Source organism: Ursus maritimus, unplaced genomic scaffold, assembly GCF_017311325.1.
Source record: "Ursus maritimus isolate PB19 unplaced genomic scaffold, ASM1731132v1 scaffold_20, whole genome shotgun sequence".
Taxonomy (NCBI): Eukaryota; Metazoa; Chordata; class Mammalia; order Carnivora; family Ursidae; genus Ursus; species Ursus maritimus.
The window spans coordinates 2031679-2045292 of NW_024424453.1; the positions used below are offsets into that span (position 1 = coordinate 2031679).

The 13614-nt window shown below is 36.3% G+C and overlaps 1 pseudogene; it reads left to right on the plus strand.

Annotated features, from left to right (window-relative positions):
• Positions 1-10317: 10317 nt before the first annotated feature.
• Positions 10318-12254, plus strand: LOC103664435 (annotated as a pseudogene).
• Positions 12255-13614: the final 1360 nt, after the last annotated feature.

Genomic DNA, 13614 nt, shown 5'->3' on the forward strand with positions numbered 1-13614 from the left:
CAGAATGTTTCGATGTCTTGCACATGGATAACAAGAAGAGAATCCTTTGTCTCCAGAGCTCTAGAGACAAACTCTTAACTAATCCATTACATTGGACTGCTTTTTAAATATATTAATGGATACCTATTATTTTCTTATAATCATTAGGAAATAAGATAAGCATTACTGAAAGTAACTATTACACATACTCAATAAATATTAAATTTTATATCAACTAAATAGCCCAACATTTAACAGTACAATTTAGTTCTTGTTTAGTAAATGTACATTACACAAATGGATGAATCGGTGATTATAATCTAAGCCAACAAATACAATAAACATGTTCAGCATTTTTTATTTAATAGATAATAAATGTTCTTATATATATTTTAAGGATTTATTTATTATTTATTATTTGAGAGAGAGGAGGGGAGAGCAGCAGGAGAGGGAAAGATAGAACCTCAAGCAGACTCCCCACTGAGCATGGAGCCCATTGTGGGGCTCGATCTCACAACCCTGAGACCATGACCTGATCCGAAATCAAGAGTTGGATGCTTAACTGACTGAGCCACTCAGGTGCTCCAAAATGTTCTTATATTTTGAGAAAAACTTTTTTGTTGGTATAAGGCTTGTTTGCATTAAAGTAAATGAGACAATAAAAAATGAAAAACAAGTTGTTCTGAATGGGAAAATAATTGAAAATTATCTATTGTTTTAAAAATTAATATAAAGGTATTTTGGAATTTCCATAGCTAAGAGCCTGAAAATAGCTATAAATCAATTTTTTTAGTCTTCTGAGAATTTATTACTTTGAGCTTTCTAAAATTATCATCTTGTTTGTTTTACTCATCCAGTTATCTGACAGATAATGGCTTTTTTTCAGATTGAGAAGTATCTGTGGGTGGCAATAGTGAATGACAGATTGATATAATGAGGAACTATGATTTCAAGAGACTCTGGTTTGCCTTGAATCATTCATATGTGGTGCCACACTATTCAGAAATTAATGCTATTCCATAAATTAATAATGATTTAAATGTACTCAATAATTGTTAATGCATAAGCATTTTTCCTGTCATTTAATCAAAAAAATTGATGTGGCTTTGGCTAGTCTCATGTTCTTTTTTAAAGTTATTAAAAGTAGATACTGACAAAGAAACAAAAAAGCTATTTCTAAAATGTAATACATCATGTAAATTAAATAGCAATATGCACATTTTCCAACCCTGATGTCCTGAGATTAATAAAAAGAACATTTTTAATATTAGGGTCTGTAAGGATGTTTGTCTCTGGTGAAAGTCACTGTTAAATATGATGAAATTGATTATGTTAAATGTAATATATAATTCATACAATTAGTTATTTTTCCAAGTACAAAATTAGTCCTTTCCATTATTCAATAAAAGACAAAAATCAAATGGAAAGTCAGATCCCAATTAAGTGCAATTTAAAAGAGAAACATGGTGCAGATGCTATGATTTGGGCGCTTACTTATTTATCAAACATTTGTGCAATGCCTATTTTTTTTGCCAGTCCATACAAAGCATTGATGATACAGAAATAAAATCATCATCATCATCATCATCATCATCATCATCATCACCTCTCATTAAGAATTTTCAGAGAGGGGCGCCTGGCTGGCACAGCAGTTAAGAGTCTGCCTTCGGCTCAGGGCGTGATCCTGGCGTTATGGGATCGAGCCCCACATCAGGCTCCTCCGCTATGAGCCTGCTTCTTCCTCTCCCACTCCCCCTGCTTGTGTTCCCTCTTTCGCTGGCTGTCTCTATCTCTGTTGGATAAATAAATAAAATCTTTAAAAAAAAAAAAAAGAATTTTCAGAGAGTCTGAGAAGTTTAAAACCATGGTACAATGACATATTCACTGTGATAAAGGTGTATGTAAGTTTCCACAGAGCATAGGGATATGTCTAGCCCAGGTTTTGGAGGGAAAAGGGGCCATTGGACTATTGTAACTTTGTGTATGTCAATCCATCTAATCTTCTGATTTATTTAGATATGTCCATCTCTACTCCACATGGTTCTCAGAAGACTCTCAGTTACTGCATTGCTTTACCACCTAGGAGTAAGCCTGTGGCCTAAGAGTGCCAAGAAGCATCCTTCAATTCCAAGGGCATTGTATTTGGGTCTAAGATTGTCAGGCTATACAAGTCTTCCCTGATGTTGGGATTGAGACATGGGCACTGGGACAGAAATGACATTAACAAGCCAGAATGATATGACTGTGGGTTTTCCAGAGGTAATATTGCCCATACTAGGAAAGGAATGAAACCAAACAGAGACCAGCAAAGACAAGAGGTCTAGAGGAAGAGCCTTCTGATTGACACTTAATTCCTTAAATTAATTCACAGAAGTAACCAGGCAGAAGCGAGCTATGCCATAAAGATAGAGAAACAAGTTTCTTAAAACTTGAGCTCTGATTTCAAACCCAATCTGTGCTTTATAACTAGTTTGTGTTTCTACTTATAATTGAAAGTGTCTTGCTATTATTATGGTTGGGGATAAAAAGATGTAACTTTCTTAAAGGTAGAGATATTTAAGCTAAAAATTGAAGGATGTGGGCAAGTATGCTTGATAACTGAACACAGGTGACCAGTTTGTATAAATTATTAAGAAAGAGTAAAGCATATTCAGAAAATCATGTAGGTTGAGGCATTCTATAAAAGATAGGCAAGATCTAGTTCTTGAAAGAATTTTGAAACAATGTTGAGAATTTGAAATTTATGTTGAAATTATTAGGAAGATCTTAAAGGATTTGAGGTGGGAACTCAAATTATGAGAATTGGTTTTTAACAATGATCTCACTGGAACATGATAGAGAAAAGAGAGTCAGGGAAGCTACTCAGAATTCTGTTGCAATTCACACAAGAAGTAACAAAGGCTTAAATGAGAGCATCTGTCAGGACATTTTAGTAGGCAGAATCTGCAGTATTTGGGGCTAACACCAAGTGTGGAGTGGGAGAAGAGCTTAACTTAGCAAGTTTTCTGACTTGGGGGATACAGTAGCTGATGTGTCATTCATTGAGATAAGGGTATCAAGAAGAAAACATATATAAATAAATAAATTGTATATTCCAAGTGATATACAAATCAGTTTAAGTGGAAACCTGTATTTCAATTACTCTTTTAGCCACCACCTTCCATAGTAATCCCTGTGAAGTCTCCATCTAAACATATTTGGCATTTCTCAAACATCCCACAACAACTATCACATGTTTACAGACAATTTCGTTCTGAAATCTCCTCCTTTTGGCCTCTTGCATCAAATATTCCATAAATGCCAAGTGTGGTTTCCATTTTTGGATACAGCAATATCCCAAGAGATATAGCTACTGTGACTTCTGCCATAAATAACTTTCTCCAGTCATCCGTTTTGCTTCCTCTGGACTATGCTGAGTCTTTCAGCCATTGCCAAACTGCACTGAACACTTCTGTTACTGCCAATGTTCTGGATTCCTTCGATATCGATTGAAGCAGTATTTTTGTACAAAAGCCATGTCCTATTTGATGCAGAAGTGAAAAGGGAGCTCTTTCTCCCTCGAGAGCCTGATTCTTCCACTTGAGCACAAAAGTATTGCTCACAGCACCAGTGACTTACAGAGGTTTAGTAAAAAGGCTTTTTCCATTTTCCTTACCCGCTCTACTCTCTCCAAATTTGGACCTGGGCTCTACACAGTTTTGAATGACAATCGCCAAGTTGCACCCTTGTAATGTTAGGCACTGCTGTTTAATCAGCTTGTTTGTTTGGATTTCTCTGCCTTAAAGACTAAATCTTACAGAGAACACTCTATCAAATGAACTTATGTTGCCAAATTGCCAGACATGCTCGCAGCTCTCCGATTCTCCTATTAAATCCTTAGACTCCTGAGCATTATGACTTGAGCATGTTTACATATGTTCTATGGTATCATACAAAGTACTTTTCCCCAAGGGACTGGAATCAATTTCTCACAAATGTGTTAAAGATGGTCTTAATACTCCCGTCAGACAAATTCTTAGATCACGAAGGTTGGACTGTGGCTTTAGTAAGTTGACATGTTCTATAAAATCATAAATAGTACTTTCCCCAGAAGACATCTGAATAAATTCCTGAATAAGCAGTTTTTCTCTGTTTTGTTATAATAATCATGTTGTCTTAAAATATTTTAGAGGGAAGTTTGTATAGATTTCTTCTTTAAAGGATCTCAGTTATATTTTGAACTGTCAAATTCAACTACACAGTAAGAGGATTTCATTTTGAAAATTGCCGAGGACGATAGGAATAAGGAAGTCCGATGTAGTCTGCTCAAGTTGATTCAATTTTAACTAAACATACTGTGTTCCAGGTACTCTTCAAAGCACTGGAGGTGCAGCAAGAGAGAAAGAATGGCAAAACCTGTCTTCGGGCTTATGTCCTAGTGGACTGGATGTGACACTCACATCCTACGAATATATCAAACCTAGCGTTCAAAGAAAATTAGCTCATGCTTACATGATGTAAAAAGTTATTTAATTTCCAATTTGTGAAATGACCAATTCCTTCCTGCACTTTCAGCATACCAGTGTAGAGATAGGCTCGATAAGACACAGGAAAAATGAATTTCATTGTTATCTCTGATATTTAGCTATGCAATTCCCAATAAACTCAATTACAGATCCATTGCTTTATTGTCACTCATAGGTAAGTGACAATCATGTGTCTCTAATATTTTATTAAAATAAAATTCTCAGGTTGCCCGCATAGCTCAGTGGCTTAGGCATCGACTCTTGATTTTGGCTCAGGTCATGATCTCAGGGTTGTGAGAACAAGCCCCAAGTTAGGCTCTATGTTGGGCATGGAGCCTGCTTAAGATTCTCTCTCTCTCTCTCTCTCTCTCTGCCCTTCCCTCCACCACTCGCACATACTCTCTCTCTAAAAAAAAGATTAAAAAAAGAATAAAAAATCAAAAATTCTCATCTAATTGAAAGCTTTTCTCTTCCTGCAGGTTAGGCCTGTTTCTGTAACTTGTTCTTTTACTCTTTTCCCTCCATTCACAGGCTGTATCTGGCCACTTGAAAGCTTGAGCAGGTAGTAGGGAAGAGAGACACAAGAGAAAAGTCCTATGTAACTGGAAGAGTTTTCATCTGCTTTTGGTGCCCTGAGATAAAGTGTATTCTAAAATTCTAAATGCCTATTCTTTACTTCCTGAGGTGCTTTTGAGAGTTTAATTTATACCTCCTCTAGTCTGGGAATCTTTCAGCTATAGTTTCCTTGAAGTGAGAGATCTCTTCCTTTGTAACAAACAAACAATGAATTGGACATGGTCATATTTCTGCTTTCCCACTTCAATGGCTTCCTGTTACTCTTAGGTAAAATAAAAATCTCTCACCGCTGCCTCTAACACCAGTGTTACCTGCCTGAACATCCTCAACCTACTATGGGTACCACCTTGTTCATACTGCTTATGGGGTATAAAGACACATTGCTTTTTGCCAGCCTCATACTGTCCCACTCTGTGGTTCCCTTTGCTTGCTGTGATCTCCCCCTGTATTTTTCAATCTTTCAATTGTCAGTTTAAATACTAGCAAGTTAGAGAAGAGTTTTAATGAAAGCATCATCTAAGTCAGCATAACCCTTTATTTTTTATTTCAAAACATTAATTTGCAAATGTATTTTATTTGTTTCTTTGTTTGTTTTCTAACTCATTTCACCACAATATAAGCTTCAGCATGTCATGAGATTTGTGTTTATTTGTTAATTAGCAATTACTTAATAATAGGAATTCATCATTGATATTTAAGAGGAATATTTAGTTGTGTTTAGTAGAAAATATTGCAGTATGTTATGTGAAAACATAGAAAGATGAAATACTTACCTGTAGTTAACATTTCATATGTTGCCAAATAATCCATGGAGCTTAAAAATATAGTTGTAATTTAAATATGCCACACTTACTCTTAACCATGTTCGGCATATACCAAAATAAGAGACTATCTTATTTTGTTTGTTTCTCATGGTTTTTCTCCTTCTCCTCCTCCTCCTCCTTCTTCTTCTTCTTCTTCTTCTTCTTCTTCTTCTAAAGATTTTATTTATTTATTCGACAGAGATAGAGACAGCCAGCGAGAGAGGGAACACAAGCAGGGGGAGTGGGAGAGAAGGAAGCAGGCTCCCAGTGGACGAGCCTGATGTGGGGCTTGATCCCAGAACGCCAGGATCACGCCCTGAGCCGAAGGCAGACGCTCAACTGCTGTGCCACCCAGGCGCCCCCCCCTTTTTTTAAGATTTATTTATTTGAGAGAGCAAGAGAGAGTATGCATGTGCAACAGTGGCAGAGGTGGGGGGTAGTATTGGGGGCAGGGAAAATCCCAAGCTGGCTCCACACTGAGCATGGACCTGAGCCAAAACCAAGAGCTGGACACTTAACCAACTGAACCACCCAGGCACCCCAGTGTCTCATGATTCTAAAGTAAAACTCTACTATCAAATATATGCCTTATAATTATAACACTTCAGTTAAGTTTAATTAAGTTTAAGTTAAATTTGGCTGTTAGCACTTTATTTAAAAGTACATTTCTGCTTGTTACAACTTTATAAATTGGTGTTCCAAAGCGAAAACTCACAATCCATGAAAAGTTAATTAGATCACTGTTTTATTAACAGGTTATATCTCTCTAAACATCTGTTTTACTTTGCAAACATAAAAAGTCCTGTCTTTCAAAATAACTGCTATTAAAAATTTTTAAAGAAAAGTATTATGCAATTAGAATTAAAGTTCAACCATATAGAAAAATTGACAGAGACATTTTAAGTAAAAGAAAATAAAAATGAACACAGATAGAAATTGTCCTGACCCTAGAATGTAATAAAGACTATGCTATGAATTCAACTATATTATTATTTAATTAATGTATTGATATATTTTACTTATGTGTTATTAATTTAATAATGGCTTATTGAAATGATTTTTAAAATATTCAATCCATAGTTATACTACTTCTTACTTTATCTATACACCTAAAGTCACTTGATTTCATCCCTATCTCTATGAAGTATCTTTCCACATAGTTAAAAAAACCTTCATTCTTTTTTTTTAAAGACTTTTTTTATTTATTTGAGAGAGAGCGAGCGAGCAAGAAAGAACATGAGCAGGGAGGAGAGGGAGAAGCAGGCTCCCTGCTGAGCAGAGATCCTGACGTGGGGCTCGATTCTGACCTGAGCAGAAGGCAGATGCTTCGACTGAGCCATCCAGGTGCACCTAAAACCTTCATTTTATATATAAAAGAAAAACTTTCTGCCCTTTCAGAAGAAAGAGGAAGTAATAAGAGGAAGGACTACTTCCCTCTCTATAAGGAAGGAATTGGTAACATGGAATTTGTAGATAACTTGAAAGACATGTAGAGGTAAGACAGAGTAAAGATGAGTTGGCAGGAACAAATATGTTCATTAGTTAGAATTTAAATGAAAAAAAATTTCAAAAATCCTAAAGGAAAAGATCCTGATGTTTTAAAAAAGCTAATTGACAAAAAGTTTTGGAGTTATTAAGTAGCTTTTGATTAATTGCGTATGATCAGCTTGAAGAACATTTTTTTTTAAAGATTTATTTATTTATTTATTTGAAAGGGGGGAAGGGGCAGAGGGAGAGAACCTTCAAGCAGACTTCCCTGTGGTCTCAGAGCCAGACATAGGGGCTGTATTTCAGGACCCATGAGCTCTTAACCTGAGTTGAAACCAATGTGTAACCGATTGAGACACCCAGGAGCCCCCAGCTTGAAGAAAATTTAAAGAAACCTCAGTCAAGTGTGGCAGGTAGGGTACTCTCTGATGAATTCAGATTTTCAAAAGAAAACTCTAGAATGAGGCACAAAGCCAATGTCCAATCTAAATAGGAAGGATAATTTGTATGTGGATAGTGTCAAGAAGACTAATGTTTAGAATTAACTGAGGCTTGCAAAAATTTACAAGGAGAGAAATAACTTAGATTTAGCTTAGATTTTTCAATATCCAATGAGGATATGCATATCAGATAAATATAGGCTGTTTATATATTTAATAAATAATTTTTATGGCTCCATAGCTGTGATGGTTAATTTCATGTGTCAACTTGACAGACTACAGGGTTCCCAGATTAAACATTATTTCTCAGTGTGAGGATGTTTCTGGATGAGATCAGCATTTGAATCAGTGTTTCAGTAAAGTAGATTGCCCTCCTCAACAAGGGTGGGCATCATCCGATCCACTGGGGGCCTAAATTAAAAAAAAAAAAAGTAGAGAAAAGAGGATTTTTCCCGTTTCATTGTTTCAGTGGACACATCTTATCTCATCCCCTCTGGCCTTCAGACATGGAGTACAGATATCTCTTCAACATAACGGTTTTGTTTCCTTCAGACATATATCCAAAAATGGAATTCTTGTAACGTATTCTGTTTTTATTATTTTGAGGAACTTCCATACTGTTTTCCATAGTGGTTGAACCAATTTACACTTCCACCAACAGTGTATAAAGGTTTCCTTTTCTTCACATCCTCACCACCATTTGTTAGCTCATGTCTTTTTGATAATAGTCTTGCTAACAGATATGAGGTGATAACTCATTGTGGTTTTGATTTGCATTTCCTTGATAATTAATGATGTTGAGCACTTTTCATGTACCTGTTGGCCATTTGTATGTCTTCTTTGGACAAATTTCTGTTCAGGTCCTTTGCTCATTTTTTAACTGGGTTTTGTTTTTTGGTTTGGTTTTTTCCTGTAGATTTGTATGAGTTTCTTATTACTTTGAATAGTAACTCCTCATCAAAGATGTGGTTAGCAAATATTTTTGTCCATTTTTTAGCCTACCCTTCCATTTTGTTGACCGTTTCCTTTGCTTAGCGGAAGGTTTTTAGTTGTTTTATTTGTTTCAAGATATATTTTTAATTTACTTATTCTTTATGTAATTTAGACTCAGGGATCAGAGAAAATCGCTCTGAGGAATTTATAACTTTTAAAATGACCTAAAAAACCCCCCAAAGCTTCCAGACAATAGTGGTAGGGTGGTGGAGGAGGGAAGCATTACAGACAAAAGGAACAGAAAAATGTGAAAAACCTCCATGGGGAAAGATGTTCATCTGCTCAGAAAAACCAGAGTAGATGCTATGAGGCACTATCTAGGTTTCCCCTTCAGGATGGAGGCACAGGCCTGCGCCTCTAGCCTCAATCTGGCACCACTCTGAAGGGCCTTTCGAGCTCTAGAGCTCCCGTTTGGACCACCTTAGGCTTTGGTGTTAAATGTATCCCTGTTCAACTTCTGTTGCCCTACCTTTTGCTTCCTTTACTTCCTTCCGGCTCCAATAAACCTCCAAAGCATGTGTCTCTCTCTCTCCGAGTCTATTTCCAGGAAACCTGACCCAACACTGGAAAAAGTCATTTTTACCAGAGGAGGGTTAGAAAGGTTTAGAACAGTGGGAGATGTGGGTGCAGACAAGCAAAGACGGATGCAAGCCCATGCTTAATGTAACACATTTTGTTCTAAGTGGAGTAGAAGAGGCCATTTGAAGGGTTTTTTAAAGAGAGAACTTACCAAATATGATTTAAAATAATCACCCTGGACACTGCATGGTTATAAAATGGGCAAAGCTTTCTTCCTACATATGGATATGTAAAATAAAGGAATTGGCACTCCGTTCCTGTCATGATGATATTATAATTTTAACACCCTGTGGTCCTTCATACTTAGAATTCTCAGTCATTGCCTTTCTTAGAACAAGAATAAAATTATTTCATAAATGAGGTTTCAAGTTCCTTGGAAAAGGCTCAAGTTTTCTAACTCTGAATTCTCAGGAGCTATTTTTTTTTTTTAAGATTTTATTTATTTGAGAAAGAGAGCACAAGTGGGCATAGGTACAGAGGGAGAGGGAGAAGCAGCCTCCCAGCTGATGCTCAGCCCATCATGGGGCTCGATCCCACGGGATCCCCCTGGGATCATGACCTGAGCACAAGGCAGATGCTTAACCGACTGAGCCACCCAGGCGCCCCTGAATTCTCGGGAGCTATAATCACAATTCTGAAAAGATAGCAAATGCTGGATACTGAAGTTAAAATAAAAGTTGCTTTAGGCATGTGAGTGGCCAGAAAGGCATCGGCTCTCTTCAGGATGCCTCATCTGCCCTCATCATTTCTGAGAGTTCACTGCAGCTGCCTGGAGTCGGTTCCTTTGCCGAGGCAAGCATAAGGACTGAATGTATCAACACACTAAGAATAGATTTGTCTCATGAGAGCAGGCTCATATTAAGCAAGCCCCCAGAGACAGATGTTTAATGCCCGAACTTAAAGGTAGATCAGCACATTTTCTCTCCTTCAGCAAGCTATACTAAAGGCCCAAATATGACGAAGACACTCTCGGAACACGCGCTAGTCTACAAGTCAAATTACAATCAGAAATGTGTTTGGTAAGCACAGAATCAGGAAAAAAGGAAAGTCGCTGTGATCTGAAAGTGTAGAAGTATCATTCTACTGAGACAACCTGATTCATTCATATCCAAAACATGGGTTTTTCTGCTTATTAAGACCAGACAACAGGTATTTTGGTGGTTAAATAAAAATGTGCAAAATATGCTTTCCTGATGTTTCCAGATTCAAGCAGAGTCCTCATTAAAGAAATATTTTTTCTTAATTATGTTAATTACTTTAATGAGGTTTTAGTCAATTCTTGCTAGAGTAATTTCATGCCTTTAGAATGATTTTCCCCTGTCTCTGACATGACTCTGTTTATGATAATTTAATAATTTAGCTCAAGATGTTTGTATTATTTCTGTTATTTCAGGAAAGGGAAGCTTATTATTTGGGTAGAAGCTAATTGTTGTCATTTTTTACCGCTGTGTAGTGATCAAACTCTAATACTTGAGAGTGACAATTCTATTGTATAGTAAACAATATTTTTTGAAATCCTTGTGTTAGGAGCTAATATTGGGTAATGATATTAATTACTCAAATAGATGAAGAGTGAGGAAAAGAACTTCTCTCTAGAGTAGCACATTATTTATTGAACATTAATTGTCTCAATTTGTTAGTTAAGAAAGCACAGAACCACCTATGCAAAGACTTACAGATATACGTAGATTGAAAATATGGCATCCAGAAAAACTCTTGAAAATTATGCAGTTGATCCTCCTTGCTTCTAAATTCCCTTTTATCACAAGAGTGAGAATATTGATCGCTATATTCTAGTGTATATATTTTGCCAGATAATAATTATCTATTATAGTTATTCTGTTACCAAGTTGAAAATAAAGTTGAATTTCGTCTTGTAAGCTTAGACGAAATGTTTTATTCTCAACAAGGTCAATCATGAATTTGGACAAGTTAAGTATTTCAATGATAAATTTTAATTTTGGCCAGAGATTAAAGAAAAAAAAGAAGTCCCTAGTGAAAGAAAGCAGCAGGAAGAATACCAGTGGGGTGGAGTAAAAGAAATAAGGCATAAAAGACTCCAGTTGTATAATGACTGGGTGACCTGGAGTTATCTAGTATTTCTGATTGCTAGATTCTCCAATATAAAAGAAAGATAATAATATGTGCACCATCCAAACACTTGCCTATTGTGGCTAGTTGAAATAATGTAAGTGAAAATAAAGACTTCTACAAATGTTAGTGAAATGCATTACTATTATACATTTTATAATGTATATATTGTACATTATTATACTAATAAAATAAATTATGGCTAATATAATAATAGTATTCACAGTATTTTTACTCATAACAATGATAATTAAATTAGGACATCTCGATTATCACAACTCCAAACTTATTTAGTGAAACCAAAATGAAATGAAGCTAGAGTAAGTAGAAAGTAATTCTTTATTAACTCTTTCTTAATCATTAAACCAAATACTTAAAAATTAACCTTCTTGCTTCTTGATGTTTTCAAAATCAGACTATGTTGACAAGCATATTTATAATAAAAGTGAAAAATATTTGTTTCATTCTTTTTGCCATTTGTCTTGGCTTTATTTTTGTTCACTTTAAGATTAAAATTCAAGTGCAGGGTGCAACGCTGGGTCCAGCACTGATCCGACAAGTTTAGCTGCAGGAGAACGGACAGTGAAGTACTGAGAGATGGAGGGATCTTGGATTTGATTGATGGTGCTTGGTGAGAAGACAAGCTGCCGTACAAGGCTGTTGCAATACCACTGAATGAGCTCCCTGAACCTGAACAGGACAATGGTGGCACCCCAGAATCTGTTAAAGAACAAGAAATGGAGTGAACCAACTCAGCCTTATAGTAACTCCATGAGAAACTTCCCCCCATAGGATACTAACACCTGGCTCCTTTTTCATGGATGGGTATTTTAAAAATACACAGATACAAAATATTTTCTTCCAGTCTCCTATTTCAGATCTGTCAGAGATAAATCCACACTGAAAAATATACACGCACTTAATTTGTGGCAGCACAGTGCAATGTGAAAATACTCACCAGAATGAGAAACGATTGAGATTTTTCAGGCATGCAGAATATTTGGTCACTTGAACCTAAAGTTCTTCATTCACTAGCTTGTGTTTGAACGTAACTGGTTAAACATTTGGCTTTAATTCTGATTCTGCTTTAGTATCAGGGTCTAACTCTTCCCAAATACTTATATTTGTCCTGTGACACAGGTGATTGAAGATACGAGAAGGAAGGACAAAGACAGAGGAAGTCAGAAGGAAGGAGATTGTTAACTTCTCATATGCTGCCACTCTGAGGAGATTCTGAGTGGCGACGTGTAGCACCTGCAGGTATGTGGAGAACCCATTCACTGATTGCTGGGATTCCTAAGATTTCCCATGGTGTTTTCAAACTTTGGATAAATTCACAGATTAAAAGTTATCTGGCAATTAGCTCTGCTCTCCCTACAAGTTAATTTGGTGCCACCGGAAAGGACCTTTGGCCACCTGGGCCACTAGTTTTACCCGATAACAAGATTTCGATTTCTGAAAGCCCTTTCAGATATAACAGAAACACCACAAAGTCAGTATTTAGTTACACATTTGTATAGGGACTTTTATTTTGAAAAACACATTCATGAATATTTATCTCCTGGAATTATTTGCCTCTGTTAAGTGGTATCTCTTGTTTTCTTACCTACGTTGTGAACTCTGGAAAGGTGTCCTGGCTTATCTTTCTGCATCCCTCACTAAAAAACCCAAAACACTGAAAAATAAATAAATAAAATAAAATTCAAGAGCAAACGCCTGTTCATTTTTGGTCCCCCATTTTCCGCAGGCACAGGCACACTGATGTCAACTTTAATACAAATGTAGAATGGATTTGTTTTATACAGCTTTGCTGGCAAATGTAGTGGATACAAAGCCTTTCCTTCTTGGTTCACTGCTTATGTATAATGCAAATTCTGTGATAGCTCAGCAAGATATCATAAGGCATAAATGTCAGATTGATTCAATTGATAGTATTTGTAATGTTGGATTTTCTTGCATTTGAAAGCATAGATGATGGGATGTTCGAAACATGGCTGAGTCAAGCAATCTTCCATAGACATGGTTCCATCAACATTGCTACGTGATTATTCCTCTAGTGTCACCTCACATAACCACCCCCAAAATAAGCTTTCCAAACACATTTCATCCTGGCACTCTGCTGTTTAAGGAGCTACAATTGATCTATACTGCTTACCACTT